This window comes from Castor canadensis, chromosome 5 (assembly GCF_047511655.1).
Source record: "Castor canadensis chromosome 5, mCasCan1.hap1v2, whole genome shotgun sequence".
In the NCBI taxonomy this organism is placed as follows: domain Eukaryota; kingdom Metazoa; phylum Chordata; class Mammalia; order Rodentia; family Castoridae; genus Castor; species Castor canadensis.
This window is the reverse complement of record NC_133390.1, coordinates 109,721,879-109,733,295: the sequence shown is the minus strand read 5'-3', so window position 1 is coordinate 109,733,295 and position 11,417 is coordinate 109,721,879. Positions and strand designations below refer to the sequence as shown.

General features: G+C 39.3%; 1 pseudogene; it reads right to left on the bottom strand.

Moving 5' to 3' along the window:
• Positions 1-332: 332 nt before the first annotated feature.
• On the bottom strand, positions 333-5,895 carry LOC109702344 (lysine-specific demethylase 4C pseudogene; annotated as a pseudogene).
• Between the last annotated feature and the right edge of the window lie 5,522 nt (positions 5,896-11,417).

Below are 11,417 nucleotides of genomic sequence, written 5' to 3'. Positions count from 1 at the left end.
ACTGGAGGGAGAAGCCTCTGTATGTTTCCTGAGAGGGCCCTAACCCCCATGTGGGAAACCACCTTGTGTCTGGCAATAGCTTTTTTCAGTGGGTCATTCACTACTATTTCCTTTCACTTAAAAAATTCTTTGGGTCCATAGAAGACAGTTGCTCACAAGTGAAAATAAGACTGAGAGATGACTTCATATAGCTGAAGCCAACCCATAATGTATGTGTTTTATTTGTTTGGTGACCAAACTGAAAGCCTGATTTAACACTGTCAGAGACACACCCAGCCACCTACCCCATCCAAACACAGGGCATAGCCTCCAGGCTGTCTCTTTATCTTTCCTCAAATGGCCTGAGCTGCTCTGTTGCCTGTGGCAGTGGACTTTTGTCTCCTCTGACACTTCTTTTGGAAAGAGCTCTTCAAAACCGTGAGATGCACAGGGTCATCCACATACTCCTTCCTGAGCTTGTCTCTCAGCACTGTCTCTTCCTCTCCCCTGGAAGTTTCCCTGGAAACTGTCTTTGAACTGCATGTAAGAAGCTGTGAGAGAGGAGTCTTTGCCCTTTCGGGCAACTCTTCATCTAAGATAGATGTCCTCTCCATTACTATCTGGAATCCATCTTCCAACTCAACCTGGTACATGCAGGCAACATACGGTCCAAGGTATTTTGCTCTGTAGGGTTTGCCGTCAAGCCACTTGATTTGGATGACTTCTCCCTCAGCAGGAGGGCTGAGCCTCACTCAGTCTCAGCTTACTATATCCTCAGGAAATGTGTCTCTAATGAAGGCGCCATCGTCACACATGACCTTACAGAAGGTTTGTGATGTCACAGCCATCATCCTGCAGCTGTAGTACCAAGTGTTCTGATGCTTTGTGATGATTGTCTGACCCACATCTCACAAGCCTTGGACTTGACATTTGGGTTGACCTTATGTTGAAAGCTTGTGATGTTCACCACATAAGGCCAATTGTAAGACTCCACCAGTACCCCAGCTGTATGGGCACAGGTGACATGGAAGGAAGCTGGGCAGCGCTAGAGGAACATTGGATGCAGGCTCCAGAGACCTTCTTAACTCGGTGTCAGCAGAAGATACATTGCAATTTTAACTTCTGTAAAGGTATTCTGCCTACATCTACTTGTGTCCTTTCTGGGACTCTAGTGAATGGGACTGCTGAGACTGCAACAGCACACACGACATGGCCCACTTATTATTCTTAGTTTGCTTAAGAACTAAGCACCACCTCTCAAGCTGCAGACAGTACGCTGCTGGCCCACACATTTCTTTGCACTGGGCACACAGCCATCCATCACAGATCTCATGAGAAAGAACAGCATAACAACTTGTAAGAACTTGTATGCAACACTTTGCATAAAAAATCAGACTTGTTGTATGCTCTTCAAGGAAGGCATTGATACTTTCTTCACTATTAATAAAATACATCTCTGGAATGAGGGCTTAGTCTTTTCTCTTGACATGGACACTTGGTCTAACTTGTCTCCCATCTAGAATCATTTTCTTCATTGCTGCTCTCTGGCTTGCAGGGTGGCATAAGCAGAGTGCAGATAGCACAGAGTGGCTCCATTTTTGCTGCGATTGCATTATACTCTTCTCAGGGTCAAAGTTAGGAGACTTCATCTGCTAAAGCTGGATGAGAGGTTTCGCTCAGGACTCTGTTTCTTTCACTTCTCTGTGAATGACAATCCATCTCTTGCCACCTGCTGCTTTACAATAGTCATTGGAGACCTGGTCAGAGGTTCAGTAAGTGGGTGGCACCAACTCAGCAGTTTTGGTCTCTCCCTCTATTGGACAGCACAACTTTGGAAGACTCCCGTTGCATATGGGTTCCTCATAGAGGAAGACCCAGAACCATGTGGAGAGGACTCCTTTTTCACACTGTGGAAATGCTTTGGGATCAGGTAGAAAGGGCTTTGCTACTCCTGGGACTAATTTCAATTCAGAAAGGTGAGAAGGCACTAGAGAAAAATATGCAGCATTCAAATGGGAAATAAAAGAGAACACTTTCTACTGAAGGATGACCCGGGGGAGTCCCATTGTGTCCTTGATACCTTCCCAGAACAGGCAAAATGTGAATGCTTTCCCATAGGGCTACAGTAAAATTTAAAATGTAAGCTGGGTGCAGTGGCTCACATCTGTAATCCTAGAAACTTGGAGGCAGAGGTCAAGAGGATTGCTGTTCAAGGCCAGCCTGGGCAAAAAGTTTGCAAGACTCCATCTCAACCAATATAACTATGTAGGGAAACACAAACAGGAAGTATTAAGGTCCAGGTTTGCCTGTGCATCAATTGAGACCTTATTTCAAAAATAACCTGAGCAAAAGGGGCAGGAGGCATGGCTCAAGTGGTAGAGTACTTGCCTAGAAAACGAGGCCCTGAGTTTAACTCTTAGAGCTACCAAGAAACACAAAGAAACAAAAACCCTGAAAATGTAATTATGAAGGTCTTGAATTGCCAAAGAGTGTCTTGAGACCTCTGTTAACAACTGCTTAGATTCCAGAGTGAAGGTGCACAAACTGGGGAGGAGGCTTGAGAGTGTTAGCTGGGATTGAGGGGGTAGAAATAAGGACTTAGGTAGGCTGGGTGTTTAGAGTTTTCTTTTTAAAAGGACAGAATTTGTTGAAGTTGAGAGAGCTTCACCTATACCTTACACTCGAGGTGTTAGGGATCAAACCCAGGGCTTTGTGGTCTCTACCACTGAGTTACAACCCCAGTCCAAGATATTATACTCTCAGGGACTCTTCCAAACTAAAACAACATTTCATAGTTTAATTAATTAACATTTTCATTCATTAGTTCATTCAACAACCTTTTATTAAGCACATGATATGCCAGAGAATATATAGATCCTGGGATTACCACAGTTCTAACTTCTTAGGTCCTTTCTTCTAATGCGAATATGACAACTATAAAGTTATAGTTTGCTAATAAAGGGCTCACTTCATTTATTCAGCCCCCACATGATTCCAAAAGGAATTTAAGGAGGCTCAAAAATTAATTTAATTAACTTCAGATGTGTTGGGTTTGAATTATTTAAGCCCCTTTCATCAGAAGCGATGCAGATGGCTGTTCTAGAACATATGCTTGTCTCCTAGGGATGATGAATAATGAAAATAGATACAGAATCTTTATAGTTCACACAAGAAAATAAAGTCTATGTCCTGACAATGTATCTCTCTGTAATGGATGATATCATATGATTCTAGTTCAAGGAGTATATTGTATACTTCTTAATATTTAATTTTGAAGAGGCAATGTAAGTGCAGGCCACATAATTTTAAAGTTGTAAATGACATACAATAAAAATGAGTTTCGTGTCTTTTCCTGCCCTTTAGTCACTTGCTCAAAGACAGTTAGGTTTTTAAAAAATTATTCCTGAGCTAATTTTACAATTTACAAATGTGTGTGTTAGTCTCTACATAAATGCTAGTATACTCCACATTGCTTTACATCTTACTTGTTTGTTGAATATATCATGGAGCTATCTCATTTTTAATCATTTTATAATATATCATTGTATGATTAAACTAGAATTTATTTATTAGTTACATATTTGTGGACATTTAGGTTGTTTGTAATTTTTCATTTCAACAAAAAAATGTTTCAATAAAGGTCCCATTAAAAATATGTAAACACCTAGAAGTGGGACTTCACAGTCAAAGCGTATACACTTTAAAGTTTGACATATATTGTCAATTGTCTTTCACATATGTTGTATCAAAGCACAGTGTAAATGGTAATGTATAAAATTCCTTTCTACCTTATATTGGCACTTATAGTCTATGTTTTCAAATGGTTTGAACTTTGTCTACTAAGTAGATCTTTGTCTACTTAGTGTGTTAAATAGCATTTCATTAGAGTTTTAATTTAGATTTCTGTTACTATAAATGAAGTTGAACATTTATTACATATGTTTAAGAGCAGTTCATATTTTGTGCTTCTTAGCTGTATGTTTTAAAAATTATTTAAATTTTTATTAGCTGTATGTATTAGTTTTATGTGTTAGTTGTGCTATTTCCACACATGCATATAATGTACCTTGATGGAATTCACCCCATATTACTCTTTTAAACAATTTTTAAGAGTTTCTATTATTCTATTTTCATATATACATATAAAGAACTTAATCATACCTCATTTCAGCCTCTCCTTTTTTTTCAGTGAGGAATTTGTTTATATTTATACTCTTCTCTGTATTGATTTGTTAGCTTTTTCTTATCATTTGTAGTGTCTCTATTAGAGATACGGTTATTTGTCCAGAATATTAGTAACAAATACATTTATGCTGTCCATTTTTAATTACTTAGAAATTTAAAATATTGGTCAAATTTATTGCTTTTCTCTTTTTATTGTTTCTGAATTTTGTACCATACTTAGGTCATTCTGATTCAGATTTTTAAAATTTCTCCTGGGTTTTCTTCTTATGCCTTTGTGGCTTGATATTTTGGATCCATCTAGATTGAAATTCATCAGAGCGTCTGAGGTAATGACCCTGTGATCTTGCTTTCTGCACTGGCTGGCTAGCCAGGGGTCTCTCCACATGTTGTTTAAGATGGCTGGGAGCAGTGTGGGTAGTTTCTTAGCAGTGGAAGCAGAAGAGAGGCATCTGGAAGAGCCAAGTGAGGATTTCAGCATGTGCTTTTGCCATTGTTTTCTCCTTTCTCTCCCTGCTCCCACATGGGTTGCTCTTGATTTGTTGTTTTACTTAGTTCCAAGGTGTTCCTACCAGAGAGGGACTCCTAACTCCAGAGTGAATTAGCCTTCTTGATTCTTGTTGAAGGAAGAAACAAACAAGGCACAGGCACACATCTGTCTGTGTGCTGAGGTCTTGCTGAGATACTCCAGAGTACATGCTGGGCTGGATGCTGCATGTTATTTGTTATTTGATATCCTAGCTTCTTGGGCCTTGGAGTAGTGGCTGACCTCCTGGGGAGATCACAGAGGCTCACTGAAATTGAGAACTCTATGTATTTTTCAAGTCATTTTGTTGTTGCGTGGCAGCTATTTATTTATTATAGGCCATTGTTTAGAAGTTGGTATAATATAGCCTTAGTGAATATGCTTATATTTCTATGTATAAACACATTTATTAATGCAAATAACTTGTTTTGTAGATTTCTAATTCTTTACATAGTCTTTGGTCAATAGGGACTCTGGAGGCTGACCTCATTTCTCTGTGACAACAACTTTTCTAGGAAGGCACAAATAATATTTTATGTATTATTTAAAAAATAAAAGCTTGGCAGAAAGCATGGTATCTCTATATATGCATGGAAACAACACAAGGAATCACCCTGTGTAGCTATCTTTATCTGAAACTAGCAAAAATGCCATGTTTCTCTTTTTATCTTTTATGTGTTTTCTTCTACAAAATCAGAGAACATGAGAGGGTGGATCAGGTTCTGCCCTGCAGGGGTGGGGAGTTGCTCCCAGTGGGATAGGGGAGGTTGTGGGGAAACAAACGGGCAGGATAGGAGGATGAATATGATGATGTAAATAATGTTATACACATGTATGTAAATGCAAAAATTATGCCTGCCAAAACTGGTCCAGGAATTGGGGTAGGGGGTGAGAGAAAGAGAGCAGTGGAGCAGGGAATTCATGTGTGATGTATTTGATACATTGTAAGAACCTTTGTAAATGCTACAATGTACCCATACTCAGCACAACAATAATAAAAAAAAGGTGAATAAATAAACAATCAAACTAAAAGCTCAAAAAAAATCCACAAAAAACCCACAAAAATTCTTCATAAAGCAAAGAAAAAAAAAAAAGCATGGTGTCTAGAAAGATGAAGCTGGTCCTAGGCTTAGTAACTCTTCTTTCCTCTTGGCACATACCTTCCCACTTCCTTCATGATCCTTATTCTTGTACTCACTATTAGTCATCTTTTGGATGCTGTGACAAATACTTGAGTAAAACAATGTGAAGGAGGAAAATTTTATTTTGGCTCAGTTTTAAGGGTTTCTGTCCATGATCCACTGGCTCCATTACTTTAGGCCTGAGGCAAGGCAGAACATCATGGTGGTGGGAGCATGTGGAAGAGGGAGCTGCTCACTTCCCATGGCCAGGAAGCAGAGAGGGATGGAGAAGGAGGGTCCAGAGACAAGACATACACTTCAAAGGTATTCCCTCAGTGACCTACTTCTTCCAAATAGGCCTCACTTCTTAACAGTCCATTCAACTATAAACTCATCAATGGGTTAATCCATTGATGACATTAGACCTTCATTAACCAATCACCTCTCCATAGTACCATCAGCTGGGAACCAAGTCTTCAACACAAGAGCCTTTGAAGGACAAACCATAATAGTTTCTCATCCCCCTGAATCCGAAACCTTCAATTCTCACTTCTGTTCACTACTGAGTTCATGAGCACATTCAAGCCTTTGTCTTTGAAAACAAACCAATGCTTCTTAGCTTTTCCAGCCAACCCTTGAAGTAGTGCCTAATGACTTTTCCTCTTCTTATTCAAGTACTTGAATAAGAAATACTTGCTACTTTCACTTCCTCATTTCTCAGCCTACTGTCTGTGGGCTCACTTCATCATCCCATTAATGTGATTTTTGTTCGGGTCAGTGACGACATTCTCTATTTGCCCAAGCCAGTGGACATTTTCCATCTCCATTCTTATATAGTATGCTCTGCTGGATTTGTGCATTTGTCATTGCTCACCACCTCCTTCTTTAAAATATGCCATTTCTCTTCTTTCTTTGGCTAGTCTTCCTCTTTCTCACAAAGATGGGCCCTTTTCCTCTTCTTGTTTCTTAATTATCAGGCAATTCTCATGATTCTGGTCTCAGCCATTGTGGGATTTTTTTTTTTTTTTGCTTTACTGCTTAACGTAGTCTTTGTGAACGACATGATATACTTTTTGGGTTCCAGCTATTGTGTAATTGGAAAACTCCTCTGTCTTTATATCCCAGCAGACTTTTATACTGATATCCAGATTTCAAAATCCAGTTAACTGTCATGGTCCCATGAGCCCTCAGTGCGAATGAGGATTGACTCATTGGCAACAATCTACATTAGCTCCTCTTCTTCCTACATTCTCTGTTTGATTCAATAGCATCAACTTTCATGCAGATGCCCAAGAATTTCAGAAAGGGGACCTTATTGCTCTTCTATTTCCCTCATTCCTTTCTCCCTGAAAAACCAGCTTTGGGCACCATTGCTTCCCACATGTTTGATTCTGTTCTCTGCACTAGTTCAGGTCTTCAGCCACTCTCATCTGTACTACTGTTAGTTGGGCACATTAATTCTAGTCAGACCCATTTTTCATACAGTTACCACCTTTAATATTCATTTGTTACTATGCCACTCCCTTTTCGCTGTTCCCTGTTGTTTGTGGGATAGGGCAACCCCTCTTTGAATGCATCACAAAACTTTTTTATCTTCCCTGAATACCTATCACCCATCTCCTGCTTCTGGCTTAGAACTTTTGCATTTCACTGTGCAGGACAGCTGTAGTTCTCTGGGCTCTGTTCCTGTGTACAGACTGTGTCCAAAGTCCCCCCCCCTCTATATTTGTATAAAGTAATATTTACTCTCCCCTAAGATAGCTCAGGCATTATCCTCTGTGAGAAAGTCTTCGCAGCAGCTCCCCATTCTGTTGAGGTAGCCTTGTAGGAGTCAAGATACTCAGTGTCTATCTCTATCTTCTCACTTCTTACTCTTTTTCACTCTTCTAATCAATTAGTGTTTAAGCACCTCTCTCCCCATAGTAGGCTTAAGGGCAAAGACAAATACTTTCCTTTTGTGTCTCTTGTGCTGTACTCACAGCTTAGCACATGTTCTAACTGTTGACACTTGTTGAATAAATATTGAATGAAATTCAATGACTGTTTGTTCACAGGTACGTATGGGATTGTTGACTCAAAAAATATCTCAGGAAACATGGCTTATTAAACCAGATAGAAATATAAATTCTCATCCTTGCTCACGTTTATCAATAATCTAAAGCAGAGATCCTAAGAGAAAATTATGTTCCTCTGTTTTAGTGTTTTTCCGTTGGTTGGACTTTCTTTGAAATTGATGTCTGTTGGGGACTGTTAAGCATATTTGTATATCCTGTTATTGTGATGTTACACAATTGTGTAAGATACAAACTTATTGTGAAAGATACAGATTAAGAGTGAGATGGAGATGTTGGTAAATATAGGAGTGAATATTGAAATGGTTTCTTTAACATATGCTTTCAAGGATGTTCTAAAGTCTTTTAATAAACAAGTTAGCCCAGTTTTTAAACACCAAGAAGGCATAGGACAGCTTTTTTCAGAACTGGGTGCTATTAATTGAGAGAAGGGGCATTGCAATTGTGATACCTTGTCTGTGGAGCAGTTATTCCACAGAACAGACCAGCTCTTGAATTAGCGTGTCTCTTAAAAGACTGTGTTTACTGATTGACACCAAAGTAACAGCACTGCATGCCTGATCACTGATACATGGTTCTTCATCATTGTTCCATATTACTGAGCCTTCTTTCACACTCAATCAATCATTGAAGTACAGGCAACTGCATTGGAAGCAAGGGCAGGATTTTGTTCAGTAAGGCATTTGATAAGTTCAGTCTTCTAAACCTGATCTGGGTGTTGATATGGTGTTGATATTGTGATTTTTGGCATGTAATTTTTCCCCTGCTAGTCCGGAAACTCATTATAAGGTAGAAGTGATTGCTAATCAAGATTTCTGGGTTCTGTTCCTTCCCTGATAAGTCTGCCTATCCTTCCCACTCCTGGCATTTTATCCCAATTTTCAGCTGATATAAGCATGTAACAAGTCTTGCCATCAGTAGTAAAACTTTAAGGATGGTTATGCAATATTTAAAAATATTAGGGAATAGTCATAAATCATGTAAAACTATGTTCCTTTAGATTTTCTAATCCTGACATTTCTATAATGGGGAATGTTTGAATCTGAGGCACTGGAGTATTAAAATGGTCCATTATGTGGAGTTCCATCATCTCATTGGTCTATAAAAGCTTGAAAGGTGCCTTATCAAGCCCAGTCCATAGCCATCCATTGCTGGAGCTCTGCCAAGTAGAAGCAGGTTAGAGCTGGTGGGTGTAGAATACTGACTGGGACTGACATGGCATTTATGATGCCATAATTGAGGGTTTTTCTAAGGTATGGAGAACTGGAGAGGAAGAGAGTGGGTAGAATTTGGTTTAGAGCCATATGGGAAAAATGTACTTGTGTTTTCATTCCTAATTATTTCATAACCATTAGTATTAAAAATAATTGCAATATTGTCTTTTGCTTTTGATATTTAAAACCATTAAATGAAATTAATAGTAGTTAATCCATATTCCTTGGAAATACTATTTGCATATTTGTATTTTTATAAATAGTACTCTTTTTATAAATATCTTAATAGAGTTATTTATTTTGCAGATCATGGAGGGCAACTATTCTTGATATCTAAAAGCTTTTTATGGTTTTATTGTTTTGATATTTGTGTTTTTGCAAATATTGTGTCTAAATAATAGGTGAGTGATTAAGTAACACATTAGCTGTGAACCAAAATGTACATGCATTATGTTTTTATAATTTACTTCTAAATTCTGTCAGAGTAGGTTGTTATTTAAAGGAATCCTGAGTGAAGGTTTTTGTAAAGTAAATTCTCACCCACTAATCATGATGTTTATATCATGGATTTATTTAAAGCAATGCATGCAGTTACATGTAAAATTCAATGGAGTTTTAGAAATCAACAGAAAGTGATTCTTGATTGTGGATAGATATTAAAAGTTATTTTGTGGAGTGATCCAAGATGGTGACTAGAAGGCAGAAGCAGACAGCATGAGCTCCGTAAATCAAAAGTTTTGCTGAGATGCTGGAGCCACACTTGGCAGAAAAAAACCACCAAAAAGAATCAAAACTCTGACACCCTGAACCCCCAGCCTGTACAAAGCCTCTCCACACCACGCTACACGGAGAAAGCAGGAGGGCTCCTGAGCTGCCAGATGCCAGCTCCAAACCTGCTTGGAAGACACAGACCAATAGATGAGCAAATAAGTGGCACGTGGTATTCGCACAGCTATCCCTGAGATAAACCAGCATAGCCCCCTGGACATATTGACCCCCCTGCAAAAAAAACCTAAATAATAAATAAGGAACTGAAAAGGAACACACAGAAGAGGGGGTGGGGTGCTCTGAGCACACCAGAGAAGTGGGGAGGAGCAAGGAGCTGATCTCTTAGTAAACAGACTGGAAAGGTAGGAGGGCTGACAGTGGGTGGGTGATAAGCTGTTGCCTGAAATAGGGCAGATAGCAGTCCACAAAGCTCATCTCCTGAGCCACTGACATCCAAAGTCAGATGACCCTGCAAAATTGAAAAACAGTCAGCAAACTAGCATGACACGATGACAGCAGAGAGCCAGCTGACAGATCTCTGACCTTACCCCAGAGAAAGGGGGAGAGGCAAAGAAACAAGCCCAGAATAAACCAACACAGTGAAAACCCAACTCCAAAGCAGGATGGCTGGTGAGCCACAGAGCTGATCTCTGGAACCTGAGGACAAGCCACACCTCACTGAAGGAGAAGGGACTAAGCAGCTGCTGCTGAAAGACAGGAAAAAAACTGGTGAGTCTTCCCCAACCACCTGGCGAGACTAAGACAGAGCTTCTGCTTAAATACCAACACCAGGACTGGATGCTGAAAGAGTAACACCAGAACCACTAAGACTGAAATTCTATTGTTCCTGAACCTGGAATTTTTTTTAATATGTTTGTTTGTCCACCACTTCACCCTGTTGATTTCTTTGGTCCTCTCTTTGTTTTTTCTTTTTCTTTCTTTCTTTGCCTTGCTAGTTTTACTGTTGTAAATTAGTACACACAGACCAGGGACAGAAACAGCACCAAGTGGAGCGATGGGAAGACGAAAAAGGGATGGAAACCATTCTCCCCGCCAAAATAATTTAATACAGAATTCAGAAGGAAATGAAGAAAATGGATACCCAGTTCCAGACTCCAACAAAACAAAGATAAACTATACCAAGGAACCCAACTAAGCCCACAGGAACAATCTGAAAGAAGAAATCCTGCAAGTAATCACCGAGAATTTCGTGGAGATGTTACTAGACATGGTCAACCAAAACATACAGGAGGCACTCAAGAAATTCTAAAAAAACAAAAATAAAGACTATGAGAAGACACAAACACAAATAAATGAACTCTCGACAGAGGTCAATAGGAGAAGAGAATCAGGAACTAGAAAACAGGTCAGTTAGAGATGAATCAACTTGGGATGTAACACATTAGTACATGGGAGCAATGCTAGGACTCTCTCTATATAAATATCCCTATCTCAACTAGCAAAACTGCTTTATCTTTCTTATTATTGTTTATGTTTTCTCTTCAACAAAATTAAAGATAAGGGTAGAACAGGTTCTGCTTGGGAGCGAGGGGAA